The following is a 23,498-nucleotide window of genomic DNA, read 5'->3' on the forward strand; positions in this document are numbered from 1 at the left end:
TTAAGTTTATATTACTTAATAGTTTACCAATAAGAAAAAGCAAGGGCAAGCTGAGGTTCTATTAATAAAAGGACAGCAAAAGAAGAGCCCAGTATTTTCTGTAATGGTCAGACCATAATCATTCATGATTATTTATTACCATGGATCAGGACATCATTCTAGAAGTTACTGGAATCCAAAGATGGATCAGTCTGGGTTACTTGAGGATGTTTATTCAGAGGATAAGTCTTTAATAACTATAACAGAAGGTAGGAATTGAGGTATATAAGAGAAGAATAGGTAAAGTCATGTGTAAATTTGGAGGAGCCAGGGATTACTTCTAGGAGTAGGGATCAAGAAATGCACATTGAGCAGAGGGAAGAGTTGGAGTAGAGAACATGGCCAGAACTCTTGTTTTGTGTATGAGTCTTGTAGGGATCTTTATGTCTGTGGTCAGCAGATATTTGGCTCCTGGCTGCAGAGAACCAACTTAAAGTGTCAGATACAAAACAAACCTAATTTGAAATCCCAAGTACAGAAATGGTACAGAAAGTTAAGTCTGATGAACTTTGTCAAGAGTAAGATGGGAAAGGTAAATTGGAGCCAGATAGTTGTGCTTTTTTAATATCAGTGGGAAAGGACTTCAGATTTTCAAAGAGGTCCTTGTCTTTCAAACAAGGGTTGCAGTTCCCAGTTTTGTCTCTGTTCTCTGACCATCACAGTCTTAACCCTGGATCGTTATTCTCCAACTCACTCCGCTGGGGATCTGATGTCCTCTGCTATACAGAACTATGTACGACTCTGATTTCCCTTATCTCCGTTTTTTTTTTTTTAAAGATTTTATTTATTTACTTGAGAGAGAGAGAGCAAGCAAGTGAGAGAGTGAGCACGAGCAGGGGGATGGGCAGAGAGAAAGGGAGAGAGACAAGCAGACTCCCCGCTGAGCAGGGAGCCCTATGTGGGACTCGATCCCAGGACTCCAGGATCATAACCTGAGCTAAAGGCACACACTTAACTGACTGAGCCACCCAGGTGCCCCCTCTTATCTCTGCTTTTGCATCACACCTATACTCTCTCCAAAACCCAATTCCAATCCATTTATGTCTTATTAATACTTGTAACAACTACACCATATGCAGAAGGTCTCACATGCCAAGCAAAGATGTTTGCATTTCACAGAATATACACAGAAGTGATGCGAACAATGTATCAGCCACGAAGGATAGAATAAGTGGAAAGAAGATTAAGGCAGAGAAAGAGGTACCGAACATCAGATTTAGGATTGTACTTAGAGGAATATGGAGGAGAGAGAACTTGGAAAAGATATATACATGGTCCCCTCCAAAGCAGAATATCACTGGGGAAAAACTGTACACACTCTTGCTGTTCACAACAAATGAACTCTATGAGACTTTAGCCTACCTAGGCACTCGGTGGAAAACAGTTAGAAGATGAAAAATGGAAAAGGAAGAGGCACAGCTGCCTTTCTTTCCAGATGTTATGAGAGTTAACCTGAAAAAAAAAAAACCCTCCAAAATGGAAAGTAAAGTGACACAGTTCAATCTGTGTATCAAATTGGTGATACAACCATAAAGAGGAAAGAAATATTTCAATTGTCTTTACAAGATAGGACTCTGCCTGTATAGTCTTAGGGCAATATGTCATAAGAGTTAAAAATTTAAAAAAAGGCAAATCCTGCACTTTACTTAGTAGCAACTTTGGTATTGAGACCATAATTTTGAAACCATTTCATCTACATCATAGCATAAAACAACAAAAAAAAATCGTCTTCACATGATTAGGGACCAGTATTTTTTGCACAAGAGAAGGGATACAAATACAAGGATCAAAGAAACTGAGACGCTTAGGTCATTTGGGGAAGACTAGGAAGGGAGCTTCATCAGTTTGGTAAGGAGCACGCCCAGAACACCAATAACAACAGTTAATGCCACTTTAATGGTGAACTATTGAATGCTTCTCCACAAAGTTGAGAGCAAGACAATGATACCTATTCTTACCACCTCTATTCACATTGTACTGAGGAACCTAGCCAGTGCAATAATACAATAAAAGGAAATAAAAGGCATACAACTGGAAAAGAAGAAATGAAATTCATTTTATTCACAAGTGATTTGATTTTATAGTTAGAAAATCCAGTTGAGTCTACAGTTAAGTTTCTAGAGGAATAAGTTGAATTTAGCAATGGTATCTAGATACTAGATTCAACAGGAAATAGGTTTTTACATGTTAGCAACAGTCAACTGGAAAATAAAAATGTTAAAACTGCATTTATAAGAGCACAGAATGGCATCAGATACTCCAGAATGAATTCCAAGACATGTCAGACTTCTACAATGAGAACTACAAACATTGCCAAGAGAAGTTGAAGACTTAATTAAATAGAGGGATATATATCATTTCAGGAATTGGAAGACTTGATATTGTTAAGATGTTTAGTTTCCCCAAAATGATCTATAAATTTAAGGTAATTCTGTAAAAATCTTAGCAGATTTTTAAAAATTGAAACTCATGAGCTGATTTTAAAAATTATGTGGAAAAAAAAATAAAAGGTCTGTGATAGTCAATCTTGAAGAAGAAAGGATTTGAAGGACAAACCTACCAGATGTCAAGAATTAATCCAAAACAGTCTAAAAGAATAATTAAGACACTTTGCTACTGGCATAAGAACAAACAGATCAATGAATCCAGAAATAGACCCATGCTTATATGGTTACTTGATGTACAACAAAGTCACCAATGCAATTCATCGGGAAAAGGATGACTTATTTCAATGAATGGTATTGGAACAATTTAATATTGATATGGAATAAAAAGACCTTAGTAGGGGCACCTGGGTGGCTCAGTTGGTTAAGCGACTGCCTTTGGCTCAGCTCATGATCCCGGAGTCCCGGGATCGAGTCCCACATCAGGCTCCCTGCACAGCGGAGAGTCTGCTTCTCCCTCTGACCCTCTTCCCTCTCGTGCTCTCTGTCTCTCATTCTCTCTTTCTCAAATAAATAAATAAAATCTTTAAAAAAAAAAGACCTTAGTAATATGCTTCATCTTATAACATGCACAAATATTAATTTGAGATTAAATCATAGATTTAAATGTGAAAGATTAAACAATTATACTTACAGAAAAACACGTAAGATAATATATTCATGGAATTAGGATAGGTAAAAAAACCATACCTAGGACCCAAATGAATTAACCATTAGAAAAAGTTCACAAATCAGACTTCATCAAAATTAAAAACTCCCATTCATCAAGAGCACCATTAAGAGAGCAAAATAAAGCCATATATCTACAAAGAGAGTTGTGCTACAATATTTACAGCAGTTTTACTCATAGTAGCCGAAAACGGAAAGGTCCCAAGTGTCCATCAAGAGAAGAATGGATAAATAAACTGTGTGTATGGATGATCTCTGGACAATCCTTTAAACTTTTCTGTGTTTTTGAGATTTTTTCATTATAAGATTTTGGGCAGGAAGGTACAGGAAAGAAATAAACACAGTGGAGTGCTAAATATGCTGTTTAATTATCCCTGGGTGTTTAGAATTGGAACAGATTTATGAACTTTCATTTCTATTTTATGTTTTATATAGCCTATCTGGGTATTTTTACATTTAGTATATGTATTTTAATAAATCATGAATCTTATGTTATCAACATGGTGTGCAAGAAAAAAGAAGCATATGTACATCCCGTTAACTGCAGCTGCACCTATGATAGATCCTATGCCAACATGATGTTTTCAATGAGATTTTTAGGTATACAGAATTGTCTGACTTTTTCATAATTACTCTTTTGAGTGCCTATCACCAAACAAGATAGTTGTTTTAAAAACATGTAAAATACAGAAGTAACTATAGTCAGCAGTAATTTGGATATACTTCTTTACTATTTAAGTTGGAAAATTTCTTTTAAAGATTTTATTTATTTATTTGAGAAAGAGAGCAAGAGAAAGCATGAGCAGGGGGTGGGAGGAGAGGGGGAAGCAGGCTCCCTGCGGAGCAGGGAGCCCTATGTGGGGCTTGATCCCAAGACCCTGGGATCATGACCTGAGCCAAAGGCAGACGCTTAACTGAGTGAGCCACCCAGGCATCCCCCGCCATTTTTTTTAAAGATAAGAATACGAATTGGTGGGTGCCTGGGTGACTCAGTCAGCTGAGCGTCCAACTCTTGATTTCAGCTCAGGTCATGATCTCAGGGTTGTGAGAGCAAGCCCTGCGTAAAGCTCCGGGCTGGGAATGGAACCTGCTTAAGATTCTCTCTCCTTCTCCCTCTGCCCCTCCCCCAGACTAAAAAAAAAAAAAAAAAAAGACTACTAATCCTCTGTAGGGGAAAAGACACCAGTACAGAGATAGCACCAAACTCTTAATCTCTATTTATTTATTTATTTATTTGTCAGAGTGGGGGGAGAGAGAGAGAGAGAGAGAGAGTACAAGCAGGGGGAGCAGCAAGCAGAGGGAGAAGCAGACTCCCCGCTGAGCAAGGAGCCCAATGGGGGCTCGATCCCAGGACCCTGGGATCATGACCTGAGCTGAAGGCAGAGCTTGACAGACTGAGTCACCCAGGCGTCCCGAGATGGCACCAAGCTTTAAGCCTGAGTGAACACATGTACACTGCATGGACCATTGCCCACAGTGCTAGCGTTACCCTCAGGTCCCTCTGAGGAGTTCCTTCCCTGAACCCCCACAGACAGGAGCAGCCCCGGGGAGGGGTGCTCATGACTCATGGGACTGCAAGAAGTTGTCTCAGAGGGATTGCAGGGATTTTTCTGGACCAATCAGAATCTCTATCATGGGAACTCTGGCAAGTTTCAAGAGGTAGCTGAGCAATTGGAAAACTGTAGTAGAAGCCAAACTCACACAGAAAGAAACAATATGCAGATGCCATGAGGGAGTGGAAGCCATGAGGAGGCCAAAGCCATCAGTGAGCACAAAGCACGAGCAGGAGAAAGGATAGCAGGTCATGGTTGACGGGAGAGGGCAGAAGCAGAAATGAATTTGAGCTCTGTTGATAATGCCTTTATAGTGCTTACTGCTTGCCCGGCAACACCCTAAGTGTTTCACATGCACTAACTCATGTAACCCGCAGGTTAAGGTAGATAGTTTTATTGTTCTCAGTTTTACAGACGAGGAAACTGAGGCAGAAGAGCGGTAAGTGTCTTGGCAGTCTGGTTCCAGGGGCTCTGCTTTTAGCCACTGTGCTGTGCCGCCCAATTACGTGGCCCAGCTGGAGAGGCAGCTGAGCTGCACAGGGGCCAGGCCCAGCTCGAAGGCCGGCCCTGCTTTTCCCCTTGATGTCTTCTTATGCAACTTGTCCTGGTTTTTGTTTTGTTTTTGTTTTCAAAGATTTTATTTATTTACTTGAGAGGGAGAGAGCAGGAGTGGGGAGGAGAGGGAGAAGCAGACTCCCCGCTGAGCAGAGATCCTGATGCGGGGCTCCATCCCAGGACCTTGAGGTCAGGACCTGAGCTGGAAGGCAGATACTTAACCGACTGAGCCACCCAGGCGCCCCTGTTGGTTTTTTTGTTTGTTTTGTTTTTAAATGAAGTCTGGCTCTATGCCTGAGGATCCTATCTTCTTCTTTTTTTTTTTTTTTTTTTTAAGATTTTATTTATTTATTTGACAGAGAGAGAGTTTGCGAGAGCAGGAACACAAGCAGGGGGAGCAGAGAGGGAGAAGCAGACTCCCGGCTGAGCAGAAACCCCGATGCGGGTCTCGATCCCAGGACCCTGGGATCATGACCTGAGCCGAAGGCAGACGCTTAATGACTGAGCCACCCAGGTGCCCCAGGATCCTACCTTCTATCAAGCAAGGACAGAGGACAAAGAACAGCCACCAGGAGACAAAGAGGAGTAGTGAGTTGAAACTACAAGTAAGCAGGGACCTCATCAGAAAGGGCCTTTAAGCCATGTTAAGGTGTTAGAACTTTTCCCAAAAGCAAGGGGTATCATTAAGTTGTTTTTTTTTTTTTTTAAAGATTTTATTTATTTATTTAATTGACAGAGAGAGAGAGACAGCATGAGAGGGAACACAAGCAGGGGCAGTGGGAGAGGGAGAAGCAGGCTCCCTGCTGAGCAAGGAGCCCGATGCGGGGCTTGATCCCAGGACCCTGGGATCCTGACCTGAGCCGAAGGCAGTTGCTTAACCAACTGAGCCACCCAGGCGCCCTCATTAAGTTGTTGTAAGCAGGGAAGGAGGAGGGGGGGGGATCAAAATGAGATCCACATGTTTGTTTGTTTATTTGTAAGTAATCTCTCCGCCCAACGTGGGGTTCAGACTCCCAACCCCAAGATCAAGAATCACATGTTCTACCTGCGAAGCCAGCCAGGCGCCCTGATACCCACAGTTTTAGCTGATTACCCCGGCTGCCTTTGTGGAGGAGTGAAATAAGGCACAGTGTGGGTGGTGGGAGGCCAAAGCGGTCTTGGGTGAGCAGTGATGGTAGCCTGAGAGGGGATGGGCAGTGGGGGTAAAGAGGTGCGGACAGGTCTGAGAGATGTTTAAGTGGGAGAATTCAAGGGGAGGGAAGGACAAGTCCATAATGATAACCCGTGAAACTGGGTCAATGTGGCCAATTATTGAAATAGACAACGGTAGGAAAGAGTCCATCAGGTAGGATCAGCTTCATAGGTGTGTGACCTGTGTTGTCGCACAGGGCCCTGTGCTCAGAAGGGCCCCATGATTGGCTTAATGCTCTGCTAATGCTGTTCCCAATAATTTTTTTTAAAGATTTTTTGTTTATTTATTTCCGGGGGGCAGAGTGCAAGCACAAGCAGGGGGAGGAGCAGAGGAAGAAGCAGGCTCCCCAGTGATCAGGGAGCCTGACACGGGGCTCGATCCCAGGACCTTGAGTTCATGACCTGAGCTGGAAGGCAAATGCTTAACCAACTGAGCCACCCAGGCATTCCTGCTCCTAATAATTTTTTGAACAAGGAACTCCACACTTTGGTTTTGTACTAGGCCCCACAAAATATGTAGTTGGTTTAGCCCTCAAGCCTTTGGAAATGCAGCAATGGAGCTCAGAGAAATAAACATTTGAGTACTGTTCCCCAAAGTGTGTTTTCCAAGTGTGCTAAAAGGTGTGTGGAGGGAAAACATAGCGTCCCTAAAATGGGGGCTTCATGGCCAAGTAAACTGAGGAAATACCAGGTTAAGCAAGTTAGATCATTTTTTTAAAGTCTGGAATATCCCAGAATTATTAATATATTAACTATGGTTATAATACAGAATATCTGGTCTTTGTCCCTGGTCCTGGTACAGAGCTTCATCAACCTTTGGAATTTCCTGAGTTGTAGGGGTATCTTGCTTATACTAATGACATAATCTGGAGGTGGGGGTACCCAGCTAGCCTCAGGATGGGGGCTGAATGATCATCAGAAAGACCAAACATGTTATTAGAGAGTTGGAAATTTCAGGCACCTGACCTCCGAGGAGGGGAGAGGGGGCTAGAGATCAAGTTTAATCACATGGCCAGTGATTTAATCAATCATGCCTATGTAATGAAACCCCAGTAACAGCGGGGAGGGTCTGTAGAGCTTCCTGGTCAGTGAACATGCTAATGTACTAGAAGGATGTCATGCTCAGATTCCACAAGGAGAGGGCATGGAAGTTCTTTTTGCCCCCGGCGCCCCCTCCCCCCCGCCACCCTCTACCTTACCTTGTGTGTTTCTTCCATTTGGCTCTTCCTGAGTTGTATCTTCGAGAATAAAACTATAATCATAAGCATAGCATACTTAGTGAGTTCTGTGAATTGTTCTAGCAAATAATTGAAACTGAAGGGATCATGGGAACTCCTAAATTTATAGTCAGTCAGAAGTGCAGGTAGTCCCTGAGATTTGCAGCTGGTGTCTGAAGGGGAGACAGTCTTGAGAAGGACTTTAAATTTTGGGGTCTTCGCTAACTCCGGCTTGTTAGCATTGGATTGGAATCTAACTGTAGGACACTCAGTTGGTGTCAGAGAATTGGTGTCAGAATAGTTGAGCTGTAGTAGATACTTTGTTGTGTCACCCAACCCAGGTTCCCCCTTCAGCACTGAAGTCTTCATTCTCCCAGCTGAAGGATCAGAACAGCTGGTTGCTGATGTGAGCTGATGGCTCACAGCTCTCTCTCTCCCTGGCGGAAGAGAGATGAATTGCCCATGGTTAGTCCCCTTCATCCTTGGCACAGCCTGCATCCAATGACTAGAGAAGCCTGACCCCTCTTGCCCCAGTGCATAACAACTCTGACTGGGGATCCCAGCTCCAAAGTTCCCTGCATATTGTAGCGAAACTTCTCCTTCTGCCCAGTCTTAACTTTCCGCACTCCCTTACGGGTGGGGTTTCCAAAGGCACCCCAGGTACACTACCTGCACACAAATCTCCATTTCAATCTGTTTCCTGGGGAACTGGATCGAGGATTGAGTGACTGTGAACCTCTAAAAAGGAAATAAAGTATGCAGCCTTCTACCAAATTTATTTGACAGTGGAACCCTTTTCCTAGAGCATCACGTGGCGTGGGAGTGGTCCTGACTGGCTGGCTTTCAGAAGTGTGGGGCTGGCCCTGATTGGTTGGCTTGCAGAAGTACATTCTCCGAGGCACATTGTCCTTGATTGTTTAAATGTGTTGAAATATGATAATCATGGCTATGCATTTCTATGGCTACAGAAAAATCGTATCCCCCCCCACCCCCCGGGACTGTAGAAACTAATTTTTATAATCTCAAGGAGATACTCTTTTTACCATCATTGAACAGAATAAGAAACCTCAAAAGAGAAGATAAAGTAACTTGTCCAAGGTCGAAAGTAGCAGGGACAAGTCACATTTCCAGATTTTAAAACTTGCTACAAAGCTACAAGTAATCAAGACAGTATGGTACTGGCCAAGGATAAACATATAGATCAATGTAACAGAATGGAGAGTCCAAAAACTTATGCTTTACACCTCTGATCAATTGATTTTTGACAGGGTGTCGAAACAATTCATTGGGGCAAAGAATGGTCTTTTCAATAAATGGTGAAACAGCTGGATAGCCACGTGCAAAAGAATGAACTTGCTGTCATACCATACAAAAAATTAATTCAAAATGGATCATAGACCCAAATGTAAAAGCTAAAACTATACAATTTTTAAAAGAAAACTTAGGAGGGCACCTAGGTGGCACACTCGGTTGAGCGTCCAGCTCTTGGTTTCGGGTCAGGTCATGATCTCAAGGTCCTGGGATTGAGCCCTGCATCAGGCTCTGAGCTTAGTGTTGGAGCCTGCTTGAGATTTTCTCTCCCTCTTCCTCTGCCCCTCCCACTCGTGCTCTCTCTCTCTCTCAAATAAATAAATAAATAAATAAATAAATCTTTTTAAAAAACAAGAAGAAAATTTAGGAATAAATTTTCCTGGATTTTAGATTAAGCAAAGCCTTCTGAGATGTAACACCAGGCACATGCAACAAAAGAAAAAAGATTTCACTGGACTAATAAATTGGATTTCATCCAAACTAATAGCTTTTGTGCTGAAAATGATATCATCAAGAAAGTGAAAAGACAACCCACAGAATGGGGGAAAAATACTTGCAAATAATATATTTGATAAGGAACTTGTATCCAGAATGTATAAAGAACTCTTACAATTCAAGTATTAGGCAAATGACCTCCTTAAAAACATGGACAAAGGGCATGTCTCTAAAGAATGTGTACGAATGACTGGTGAGCACATGAAAAGATGCTAAGCATCGTTAGCCTTCAGGGGAGGATCCAATGAAAGTAGAGGCAAATCCACGTGGGAGAGATTACACTGGGTGAGGCCAAGTTTTGAGAGAAAGAAGGAATTCAAACCAAGGACACAATTGGAGGATTTGCTTTTGGAAAACAGGCAAGATGTTTCTTTAAGACAATGGGAAAGGGCAATCCAGTATGCAAACATGTTTGCAGGTGATGAAAGAAAACCTTATGGACTCCTCTTCCCATGGTTCCTGCCTTCACAATAAATCATGAAGCAAGGTGATCCAAACGAAGTGAATAGTTGAATATTTCATTTAGCTCTGAATAATGAAGATTTTTAATGAGTTCAAAAGTTTTAGTGGAATATATAGAATTCTTTTTTTTAACCTTCCAATTAAAAAGTTATATAGCCCCTTTATAGAAAATTTTAAGGCAATTAAAGAAGAAAAAAATACTTGTGGTCTTATGACCCTAATATACCACCATTAGCATTTTGATGAATTTTCTCCTGGTCTTTTTAATGTGTTAAAAAGAAATCTCAGTGTGCTCAAAGGATACAAGTAATTATTATCTTGAGGTTTTGGGTTTTGGTTTTTCTTTTCTCATGAGTCTCCCCACTCCTTCCTTCTGCCCTGCCACCCCATGATGGCATCTAGCCTTAATATAGCAGCCATTTTTAGGGGCTGCATAAACTTAATAAATAAATTTATTATGATTAAACAGTAAGTTCCCACCAATTGAACTTCATTACAATTTTCCAACATTATAGTAACTCCAGAAAAAATATTTTTATACCTAGTATGGATTATTTCTCTAGAATAAATTAACAAATAGAATTGCTTTGTCAGGAACTATAAACAATTTTATACCTTATGATATACAGTGTTGATTCAAGTACACACTTGGGAAACTGTTTGACCTTCACAATAATTAAAATGAAAACAAGGTATCATTTTTGACTTACCATCAATTTGGCCTACCACATTAGCCCAAAAATTTAATAAATGAAAACATTTACATTGGTAAGTTGTTACAAAGTTTTTTATAAAGCAATTTGACAGCAAATATCAATGATCATAAACATTTTGACACCCTGGTTGTAACATATTTTAAGGACATTGCCAAATAAGAGCATATTTTGCAGAGGTATTCAAGATTTCCAATTTTGGAAAGAGGTGGTCTTCTCAAAATTTCAAAAGTCAAAAATAAGGAAAATGAGCAGCCTTCGGTTGGGTATGACCACCATAAATTTAGCAAACAAGACATTACATTACAAATTCTGTTTTATTTTTTTTTAAGATTTTATTTACTCATTTGACAGAGAGATAGCGAAAGCAAGAACACAAGCAGGGGGAGTGGGAGAGGGAGAAGCAAGCCTCCCGCCAAGCAGGGACCCCAATGCGATGCGGGGTTCAATCCCAGGACCCCGGGATCATGACCTGAACCGAAGGCAGATGCTTAATGACTGAGCCCCACAAATTCTGTTTTAATTACTCATCAGAAACAATTAAAACGAGTAAGAAACATATTCTCATCAAATATACAACTTGAACAAATAGATGAAATTTCTGCAACTTCGAATTTTGTAACAAATGCAGATTTTATTTATTGATTAAAAAAATGAAAAGATGGGTAGATTCCATTTGTACTCTTGCCCCAGTCTCTGCAGATGTCAGGGATAGGCCTGTGAGGGCAGAGAGGGTGTATTGAAAGGAAGATGTTAACCAGCGGTTCAACATTTCAGTGGGGGGGCGGCGCCTGGGTGGCTCAGATGGTTAAGCGTCTTCCTTCGGCTCAGGTCATGATCCCAGGGTCCTGGGATCGAGTCCTGCATCAGGCTCCCTGCTCTGCGGGGAGCCTGCTTCTCCCTCTCCCTCTGCCTCTGCCTCTCTCTCCCTCTCTCTGACTCTCATGAATAAATAAATAAAAAACATTAAAAAAAAAAACATTTCAGTTGGGGAGGATCTGTTTTTTTAATTTTACTAAGCTCTATTTTTGTATTTTTCATTTCTAAATCAAATATAACAATATTCAAGGAACACAAACCTTAAATATATTTACAAAAATATAAATTAGTAGAAATTTTAAAAATAAAACATACTTTTATGTATTTTATACAAAGTTATTTTATATATTTTATGTATGAAAATGATGGTTTGTTTTATGTGTCAGCTTGGCTAGGCTATACTACTCAAGTTATTCAATCACACTAATCCAGTGCTGCTCTGGATGTATTTTTGTGGATGTAATTAACACCTATGATCCGTTGACTTTAAGTAGAGATTACCTCCCACAATGTGAGTGGGTCTCATCCAATTAGTTGAAAGGCTTTCAGAGTAAAAGCTAAGGTTTCCCTGACAAGAAAAAAATCTGCCTCAAGAACACAGCATCAGTTTCTGCCCACGAGCTTCCAGCCTTGCTAGTCTGGCCTATAGATTTCATACTTACCAGCCTCAACAATCACCCAATCCAATTCATTGAAATAAGTCTCTCTCTCTAATCCTAACTAATACATTATGTTTTAAAAGTAAGATATTTTCCTTCTAAAATATTCCAGATTTTAAAAATTAAAATGTCCAATATACATCATAATTCATTAATATAAAAATTAAAACTCTAAGTATTTAAATAAAATTGTACTTCAGTTTTTGAAAGTTTATTTGAATTCCAGCACTCAGTGTCCATCCAGTTGCCCTGTAAAGAATTGTTATGCTTCATTCCTATCTACTGTGTCAGTTAGGGCCAGTTAGGAAAAGAGAAATCACACCAGTGTATTTAACAGCAAGTATTTAAGGAATTGGTCAAACCGGTATCAGAGAACTTAAACACTGAAAAGGGGTCAGAAAGGTAACATTGAAAATAGTATCGGTAGAAGATACCATGCCAAGGGATGGGAGAAGGAAGAAGAATCTAGAAGTTTGGAGGAGGTAAGTGCAGAACTGAGGTGGAGACTTTTGGACAGGGAGAGCTTCCTGGCTAGTGGATGCTGTGATTCTGGTTGTGGGACCACCACAAAAAGCTGGACACAAACCAGGTATCGCTGCTGAGCTGACAGGGACACCCAGTAAACAGGAAGGAAGAGCAAGCCCCCCGTCTCCAGCCTTGCAGACCCCCCCCATAGCGTTCCCTATTGGCAGAAAATAGAAGTGTAGTTTGCAGAGATCCAGTAACCACCTCAGAGCAAGATACAGAAGGTGGTTTAGAATGTGAGAGACATACTAAACTTTGTTGCTTCCTCCCGAGACACGAGTTGGAACACAAGGAAGAACAAGAATGCTTGGCACTACTGGGAAATACTTCACTGTGAAAGAATCTGTTGCTTTCCTGCTTTCTGAGAAGAATTGGACAAGTTAACAAATTTGTCTTTTTCTAACCTAAGCACTTCTGCTTCTCAAATCTGCCCTGAACTCCAAAAGGGCGTTGGCCTCCACTACTGGTAGTGGAACAACCCGCACATTTTCATGGTATTTTGACACAGTTGCCTTTTGTTTGGAGGACACAGGGCAAGCCGTGTGAAGAAGGATTCCCCTGGGGTGCGAACAGGAGCAGATGTTTAGGGTTACAGGTTGTGCTGTGCCAGGGCTGATGGTAGGATCCCAAGTGGCAGACATGCTCTCTGATATCTGGGTGTGTGTGTGTGTGTGTGTGTGTGTGTGTGTGTGTGTGTGTGTGTGTTTCGCAGGGTTTGTGGTGAGCAGGGCAAGTCGAGAGCCTCAGGTCCAAGGCCTAAGTCCTTCTTTTCTGGATCTAAGAGTACTACTGCTCAAGGGTACACTGTCAGTGTGGAGGAATTAACGCCTCATAGGGAGAAATTTCGACCACTAAAAGATGGGAACCTATGGATAAATCCTTCCCTTTTCCCCCCTTCCTTTCCCAAGATGATGCTGAGATGCCATTTATGTGGTTTCTCAGGGGCACAATCTCATGGTTTTGAGTTATCGGTTATTGGTGGCCAGCTTGCTAGATCCTCTTCATGTTGGTTCTTTGTCTTTCCCTGACTCACTGTCTTCGAGTCTCACTCCTGCTCCCTGGGACTGAATTCCCTGGTAGAGCACCCACACATAAACCTGTGGCTTCAGGCTCTTTTTTTCTGGGAACCTTGGCTAGGACACGGTCAGTACTCCTAGCATAGAGTCATGATTGGGGAGTATTTGTATTCTGGTGAAGAAGAGTGGGAGAAGTTCTCTCAAGGAGCGCCAGGTCTAAGGTAAGGCATTCACTCCCGGGGGAGCCCCGCGCAGGCTGGCCTCAACAAGAAGGGTCCCCTCTTTGTGCCCCAAGAGCTCCTCTTCCTCACATTCGCCTGGCCTTGCTGGTGGAGGGTAGAGCAGATCCATCTGTCACTCCTGCATTTGGAGTCGCAGTCCATTGGATGTAGCTAGAAGAAACCAATACAGCAGAAGCTCTTTTAGTAGCTGGGCAGTGTCCAGGATCTCCAAGATAGTGAGGTTTGACTAAGTTGTGTTGAAGTATGTGGAACTTGCACGGTTACTGACGTTTTTCTCAATGCTTTTGTATAAGTAGACGAACAAGGTTGCCATTGTTTTCCAGCAAAAAATGATTTTCCTATCACTAAATTTCAAATGCAGAAAACCAAATTAATCATTCTCAGTGTGTGGCTCGCTGTCACTCTTGGTTCTGGGAGAAGTCTTGCAGACACGAATGCTTAGCCTTCTTTTAAATGTCATTTCATTTTATTATTTTGTTCCTTTTCAAGTTTTTATGTAAATTCTACTTTGTTAACATATAGTGTAATATTGGTTCCAGAACACTTACATAGAACACCCAATGCTCGTCACAACAAGTGTCCTCCTTAATGCCCATCACCCATCTAGCCCACCCCGGCCCACCTTCCCTCTAGCAACCCTCAGTTCGTTCCCTATAGTCAAGAGTCTCTTTAAATGTCATTTTAAAAACACTTTTTGATTTACCAGTTAATTTCCTTTAGGGGCAGCTGGGTGGCTCAGTGGGTTAAGCATTGGACTCACGATTTCAGCTCAGGTCATGATCTCACGGGTCGTGAGATCAAGCCCCACGTGGGGCTCTGTGCTTACTGGGGAGGCTGCTGGAGATTTTCTCCCTTCTGCCCCTCCCACCGCTCACTCTTAAAAAAAAAAAGTAATTTCTTTTAATTATAGGAAATTTAGGAATTTTAGTAAAATAGAAAAATATCCGGGATCCCTCGGTGGCTCAGTTGGTTAAGCGTCTGCCTTCGGCTCAGGTCGTGATCCCAGGGTCCTGGGATAGAATCCTGCATCAGGCTCCTTGCTCAGTGAGGAGCCTGCCTCTCCCTCTGCCTGCCGCTTGCTCTGCTTGTGCGTTCCCTCTCTCTGACAAATAAATAAATAAAATCTCAAAAAAAAGGAAAATATCCATAACTGTACACCTAAACGGTACCATTGTTAACATTTTGACAAATGTTCTAGACCTTTCTCTATGCATTTTATGTTTTAGGATATATTGTGAATATACTTTTAAATTTTCCATCATGCTTTTTTACTCAAGGTTATACCATGATCATTTTGCAATGTCATTAAAAACTTTTTGTAAAATGGTAAGTTGGGAATAGCAACTTGATTTCAGTGACAAAAGTAATACATGTTTATTGCAAAAAATGTTGCTAGTATAGGAAAATAAGGAATAAAATAAAAATCGCCTGTAATTACATGTCCTAGATATGTACCACTAACATGCTAGTACATCCTTGTGGTGGATTGTATGCAAAAATTGCCACAATTATCCCTCTTCTTATATCCACATCCCATTGCAAAATGGCTTGGCAGCTCCTTAAATCAAGAGGTAGAATCTGTTTTCCCTACCCTTGAATGTGAAGTGGTCCTGTGATTTACTTTGGCCAAAAAAATGCAGCAGAACTAACATGCCAGTTCTCAGCTCAGGATTCACTCTTGATTTCAGAACCCTGGGAAGCACTATGATCAACCTCAGGATAGCTTCCTTGGAATGAGAGACCAGGAAGAGCGGAGATGAACTGTCACAGCTGGGACTATCCTAAACCAGCTAGGACCAGCCAATAGGCTGCTGACCACAGATGCATGATGAAGCTCAAGGCCAGAAGAACTGCCCAAAAGAACCCAGCCCAAATTTGTTGCCCTGCAAAATAATGAACTAAAGAAATGGTTGTTTTAAGCTACTAAGTTTTAGAATGGTTTGTTATGCAGCAAAAGTTAATAATACGATCTTCCCAGACTTCTTTTCTATGCTTCACACAGACTTTTTAAAAAAAACTGAACTAAGAGTTTACTCTAGGCACTATTTTGTAATCTGCTTTATTTTCAGCATAATATAATACATACAGCATATATATATTATATATATAGCATGATATATGATATATATAAACTATATAGGCACCCAATGCTATGTTCATTTTAATATTATGATATATCAATATCATAATTTATTTCAGTAATTCCCTAGTGGTGAACACTTATTTTTCTACTTTGAAAAAGCCCTCAGGGCACCTGGGTGGCTCAGTCAGTTAAGCATATGCCTTTGGCTCAGGTCATGACCTTGGGGTCCTGGGATGGACTCCCGCATAGGGCTCCCTGTTCAGCAGAGAGTCTTCTTCTCCTTTTCCTCATGCTCTGCCTCTCTCTCTCTTCTCTCAAATAAATAATTTTTTTTTTTTTTTAAAAAGCCCTCAGGGGCGCCTGGGTGGGTGGCTCAGCCATTAAGCATATGCCTTTGGCTCAGGTCATGATCCCAGGGTCCTGGGATCGAGCCCCGTATCAGGCTCCCTGCTCAGCAGGAAGCCTGCTTCTCCCTCTCCCACTCCCCCTGTTTGTGTTCCCTCTCTCGCTGTGTCTCTCTCTGTCAAATAAATAAAATCTTTAAAAGAAAAATAAAAAAAAATTAAAAAAGCCCTCAGTAACATCCTGTAGTTGTATTTTTGCAAATTTGTACTACTATTTCCTTGGATAAAATTTTTTAGAAATATTATTATTATTTTAAAAGATTTTATTTTTAAGCAATCTCTATACCCAACGTAGGGCTCGAACTCACAACCCTGAGATCAAGAGTCGTGCACTCTATGGACTGAGCCAGTCAGGCGCCCCTCAAAATATTATTGTGGGGTCAGAGACCATGTATATATTTAAGGATATTAACACATGTTGCTAAACTGCCCTCTAGAAAGGTGACACCACATTGCCGATTCTGTTCTTTATTGTCTCCATTATGGATTTCAGTTCTGCTGTTTAAGAGTCATCTCACCCCCTCCCTTTTCTTTTCATTCCATTGTCTTTCCATCTTAATCCACCTTATGCTTTTCTGAATCTGTTTCGAAGAGGTCAGTTACTTTGCATTCTTTTGAGGAGGTAAGAGTTCCCAAACTTTTTTGTTTTCCTCTCTGATTCCTGTGGATTATCTTCATCTGAGAATGATGCCCCTTCTTTTGTTTGGCTATTTTTCCATGGGTTTTATTTTATTATTTGTTGATTTTTCTCAGTATCCTCTGGGGAAACAAGATTCATCCAGAGATCTCACTCGGTGTGTCTTTTGCCCTCATGTTGCTCTCTCTTCACTTAGGCCATGGTGGGGTCCTCGAGTCAGACCTACAGAGAATGGCTGGCGGAAACACGCTGCTCTGGCCCAGTTCAAGGAGTCTTCCTCCAAATATCTCTGCTAGAAGGCGGCAGGATCTTCTATTTGTTGGCCCTCACACCCTCTGAACAGATGTGTTTCTTCAAAGATTATCATCTCAAGCACACACTTCTCAAAGGCTCCTGCTCTCTCTCTGCCCTCACCTCTAGGACTCTCCTTGAGGGGCAGTCACATCACAGCTTAGTTGAGCTTTGTGTCAAGTGGATCTCTAGTTACTAATTAGATCATCATATAAAGACATTTGCATTGGGTTGCCTGGGTGGCTCAGTCACCGAAGTGTCGGACTATTGGTTCCAGCTAGGGTCATGATCTTAGGGTTGTGGGATCCAGCCCCACGTTGGGCCCTACACTGGGCATGTAGCCTGCTTGGGATTCTCCCTCCCCCTCTCCCTACGCCCCCGCCTACCCCCTCCCCCCGCCCCCACACACGCCCTCTCTCTCAAAATGAAGTAAAAAAATAAAATAAAGACATTTGCATTAAAAACTGATGGGAATGACTCCCCTCTGTCTATCTAGGGTTCAGTGTCTGCTGGGACTTGGCAACCCATTTGTGCTTGCCCTCCAGCATCACTCCCCGTTCTAAGCACATGGCCAGCATTTCCTGCAGTCCTCCAAAAAAAACTTCACAAGCCATCTAGGAGTCAGATTTTCTTATCCCTGAACTTCATGGGGAAACAGAGGCATGGAGGGATATGACGATGCATCTGCCTAGTTGGTGGGCATCTATGGTTCCTTGGCTTCCCCTCCAGGGCTTTCTACCCTGGCATTATGCTGCCAGTTTGCCCATGCCTTGAGGTTAGTTGGGCTGCTGTGGAAGGTCAGTTTAGATGAGTCATTCAAATATTTGAATTGCCTTGCTGCTGCTTAGAAAGTGCCCTGAACGTAGGCTTCCCTGCTGAGCATTTGAGGCGTGGTGCAGAATAAAACTGCACACACCTAGCCTGCCTCCGAAGCCCTGTGTCATGTGTTTACCATTCAGGCTCCATAAGTCTTAATCCACTTCATCCTCAATAACAGCTTAGTCAGTATGAAGTGCTTCTAATAATAGCAGCAGATGAGCATACACAATACCTGTCATCTTGAAGGTGCTTTAGAAAACTATGTGCTGCCGTTTTTGTGTCTGTTTGGTCATAACTTTAACATTACATCTGGAACTTTATTCACATGGTGACATAGATGGACATATTTAGTAACTGGGAAGTCATGGGGCTATACCTAAGAGGTCCAGTAGAGAATTTAACTAGTCCCAGCTAACCACATTAGACACATCATCTGCCACAAACTTGCATTTTTAGGAGAATGGAAGAAACTAGGCTTTACTAAGCATGTTTTAAGAATCTTTCGGTTTCCCTCTGGAAAACAGTATGGAGGTTCCTCAAACAGTTGAAATTAGAGCTACCATTCAATCCAGCAATTGCACTTCTGGGTAGTATTTACCCCAAAGATACAAATGTAGGGACCCGAAGGGGTACGTGCACCCCAATGTTAATAGCAGCAATGTCCACAATAGCCAAACTGTGGAAAGAGCCAAGATGTCCATCGACAGATGAATGGATAAAGAAGAGGTGGTATATATACACAATGGAATATTATGCAGCCATCAAAAGGAATGAGATCTTGCCATTTGCAACGACGTGGTTGGAACTGGAGGGTGTTATGCTGAGTGAAATAAGTCAATCAGAGAAAGACATGTATCATATGACCTCACTGATATGAGGAATTCTTAATCTCAGGAACAAACTGAGGGTTGCTGGAGTGGTCGGGGGTGGGAGGGATGGGGTGGCTGGGTGATGGACATTGGGGAGGGTATGTGCTATGGTGAGCGCTGTGAATTGTGCAAGACTGTTGAATCACAGATCTGTACTTCTGAAACAAATAACGCAACATATTTTAAGAAAAAAGAAAAAGAAGAAGATAGCAGGAGAGGAAGAATGAAGGGGAGTAAGTCAGAGGGGGAGACGAACCAGGAGAGATGATGGACTCTGAAAAACAAACTGAGGTTTCTGGAGGGGAGGAGGGAGGGGGGATGGGTTAGCCTGGTGATGGGTATTGAGGAGGGCACATTCTGCATGAGAGCACTGGGTGTTATGAACAAACAATGAATCATGGGACAGTACACCAAAACAAATTATGTAATATATGGTGATTAACATAACAATAAAAAATTAAAAAAAAAGAATCTTTCGGTTTCCATGGAATTTAGAACTATAATGGTCCAGCAGGTGCAGAGGGAAGCCAGCTGTGAAAGGGTTAATCGGTCAGGTGACCTAAGGGCTAATATTAGAAACTCAGAAAGTGATCATGTGTTGGTCGTACAGAAATGGAAACTGGTAGGAAAAAGAAAGAAGGAGAGAGGGAGAGGCAGCAAGACAGAGAGAAAAACATCTCATTGTTCATGTATCAGGAAAGGGGCCATTCAAAAAAGTATTGCCTGAAGAGATCCTGCGGCTGGTGGGTTCCCAGGGGGTGAGGAGAGTAAACAAGACAATTTGCTGGCAAAAGAAAATGCAGCTACACTGCTGTGGGATCCAGGAGGACTAGGAGGTGCTTTAGCCCTTCTCCTCATTCTGCAGATGAGATGTGGTCCTTTGCCCAGAGCCACCTTTCAAGGATGAAAGGCTGAGACGGACGCAGTGGGGGTTGTAGAAGAAGGATGATGACAGGGAGAGAGGAAGAGAGAATCTGAGATGGACTAGATTCTTCACGTTCCTGAAACAGAAATATACATAACATATCAAAAATACAAACATATACAACATTTAAACATCTGTGACCCTTCCAGGGGAAAATTCCGATTCCATGATTTCACTCCATGAATAAATCCACTTTGTCATTTATTTTGATGAATAAAATGTTATTCATGGACTCAAGTCTATTTAGAAACATTTTACTATTTTACAACCTTATTGATTTGAACACTTAACATAAAACCTGTTCTCTGCAGAAGCTTCTCGTTTTGATCTCCACATTATGACAATTCAGTTGCTAGTCAATCATACGAAGAGGGAAAATCTTTTGAGAATGGGCCTAAAGGTAGAAAACCACTGTAACATTTAATATACTGGTCATACTTCTGGAGGCGAATATACTCAGCATCAAAAGAACTGCAGTGGGTAGGGCAGTTTCGGGTTACACTTCCTTCTTCTTCAGCCATAATTTTCGAGGAGTGCCACGCTAAGTCATAAAATCAGAATTACACACTAAATTGTACTCACAGGCTTGGGTATGATTACCGAGGTTTCTGGAGTGACTAAATATTTTCATTAAGTGGCTAAATCGTGTATTTCTTTTTTTCCTTCAAATTTATACTATGAAAAATTTCAAACATCAGAAAAGTTGAAGGAATCCTTCAATAAACACCCATATAGCTCCTTCTTAGATTCAGTATGGTTAATATTTTGCTATATTTGCTTTTTCTTTCTCTGGACATTATATATATTTATAATCTTTGAAATTAAGTTGTAGTTATCATGATACTTTGCTCCTAAATACTTCACCAAACTTGACACTTTGTCATGCCATTAGAAAGTGAGAATTTTTGAACAGGTAAAGCCAAGTTATGTTTAGAAAAGGTGGGCAAGATGAGTTGTCAGCATAACTTCAGGTAATGGAGGTTTCTAGCACTTAGCTAATTCTCACATTGATTTTCTGATACATGGTGCCATTTTATGAACCCTGCATAATAAATTCCATCTTGGTAGTTCTGGTTTCAATAATTTCAAGATACAAAGCAAATCCATTTTAATTCTGTACCTTTATGTCCATTTTCTTCATTGTTTCCTTCAAAAACACAGCTTTGTTACAATGTTCTTTTGCACACCCTGGAAGACGAACTTGCTTTTCTCCTCCCAGCCTAGGAAGTACTAGAGTTATTTTGTAATATGTATTTGGGTGTGCTAAGGAGAGAGTTAAGTTCTCTTTAAGAGATCTCTTTAACAGGGTTAAGATCTCCTTTCAGTTAAGATCTTCCCTTATTTTGCCTGTGACTTGAATCATCTTCCGAGGTGGAGGATGTTAAATATCACATTAATACTTGCCGGTGATTATGAGACATTACTGTATGTGCTGCATCACAATAATGGTTACCTTCTGCAGAAAAATAATTGTATTCCTTTAATGTACTCATAATATCTCTGCAACTTTTAACTGCTCTTTTGTTCCCAGCCCATCTTGTACACAAGTGCAGATCTTCGTACCAGTTAATCAGTGGCTAGATTATAGATTATAGAAATTATTCCTTAGAAAGCTATAGATGTCCTCCTTTGTTTCAGAATACACCAGAGAATTTAATTCAAAGTTCTAAAAAATAGTTCTAGAAAATTTTTGACAGCTAGATGGGATATGAACATAATGAACCAGCTACAAACGACACTCTCGAATATGTCAAAGTATTCTGTCGCGCCTTTCCTTCTTTTTGTCAACCTCCTCTCCCTCACAACAGGTCGGCGTGTGGCACCCGTGACAAAGCCTCAACAATATTGGTCTAAAATTGGACAAAAGCCATTGTAATTGGATAATAATGATCTGTAAAACAGTGAGAGCCAGTTGTTTTAGGTAAAAAGTAGTTAACCTATGTATCAAGCGCCCAGGAACCTGGCTCTGCATTGTGTATCGTGCGGCGATTCACGTAGACATTATAGTCCAGTGGTTCTCAAAGCTCAGGGTGCCCAAGGATGACTGAGTGCCTGCAAACATGCTAATTCCTTGATCCTGATCTTAGAGGCTCTGATTTGGCAGATCAGGAGTGGAGCCCAGGAATCTACATTCTTTTCAGTTCCCCATGTGATTATGATGCAGGCCATGATGGAACATGCTTTGACTTATATTGTTACTGGCACCTAAGATGCCAAGAGGGTGGGTCACTGCTAAGCCCGATCCATTATATGTAAGCTGACTTAATACTTGTCTTTGCTGGTTGACCAGTGCTAATGGTCCTCATTGCGTCCCAGATCTGTCACTGCTCAGAAGGAACAAAGGACTGGTATGCTGTAAATAACAATCTTTGTGTGGGCTGGCTCTGAAAAGGAGACTTTGTCTCCCTGTCAGCTCTGAAACAAACTTATATGACGGGACACCTGTCCAGTAGTATTTTTTTTTAAAGATTTTATTTATTTATTTGACAGAGATACAGCAAGAGAGGGAACACAGGCAGGGGGAGTGGGAGAGGGAGAAGCAGGCTTCCCGCCGAGGAGGGAGTCCAATGTAGGGCTTGATCGCAGGACCCTGGGATCATGACCTGAGCCGAGCAGACACTTAACGACTGAGCCACCCAGGCACCCCTGTCCAGTAGTATTTAAATAAAACTGTGTGTGTGTGTGTGTGTGTGTGTGCATGTGCATGGGCATAGCTATTGGACCCAAGGTTAGTATTTCAAGGGTCTACCCCACACTTCTGATAAAGTTTGGCTATAATGTGACATATGCACTCATAAAAATCACCATGCTATGCACAACAGTGCAAGAAACACCACAGGGCTTATGGGAAAAGATGGGATCAGAGAGACAACACTCCAAAACCTGATCACTGACACAGTACAGATAAAGGTATAGGAACCTAATAAAAATGCTAGCACCGTTTTACACATGTTAAATGGTTAAGAAATTCATAAGTAGCCTCATGATTTAAGAAATTCATAAGCAGCCAGAAAAAAGGGTATAGAAGAGGAGAAAAAGAAGGTTCCTGCTGTGCCAGAAACCATTAAGACGAAGAAAAGGAATATTGCAGAGCTGAAGATCAAGCACCTGAGAAATTTGCCCAAAAGATGCCTCAAAAGGCAAGGAGGAAGCTTATCTATGAAAAAGCTAAGCACCATAATAGGGAAAATTGGAGAATGTACAGAAGTAAGATTTGAATTGAGAGGTTGGCAAGAAAAGTGAGCAACTTCTTCTTCTTTTTTTTAAGATTTTATTTATGGGGCACCTGGGTGGCTCAGTTGGTTAAGTGTCTGCCTTCGACTCAGGTCATGATCTCAGGGTCCTGGGATCGAGTCCCACTGCTCAGCCGGGAGTCTGCTTCTCCCTCTGCCCCTCCCCCTGCTTGTGCTTTCTCTCTCACTCGCTCTCTCTCAAATAAATAAATAAAATGTTTAAAAAGAGAGAGAGAGAGAGCATGAGCAGGGGGAGGGACAGAGGGAGAGGGAGAAGCAGACTCCCCGCTGAGCAGGGTGCCCCAGATCATGACCTGAGCCCAAGGC

Source organism: Callorhinus ursinus, unplaced genomic scaffold (assembly GCF_003265705.2).
Source record: "Callorhinus ursinus isolate GAN/ISIS: 27379988/994484 unplaced genomic scaffold, GSC_fseal_2.0 scaffold23, whole genome shotgun sequence".
NCBI lineage: Eukaryota > Metazoa > Chordata > Mammalia > Carnivora > Otariidae > Callorhinus > Callorhinus ursinus.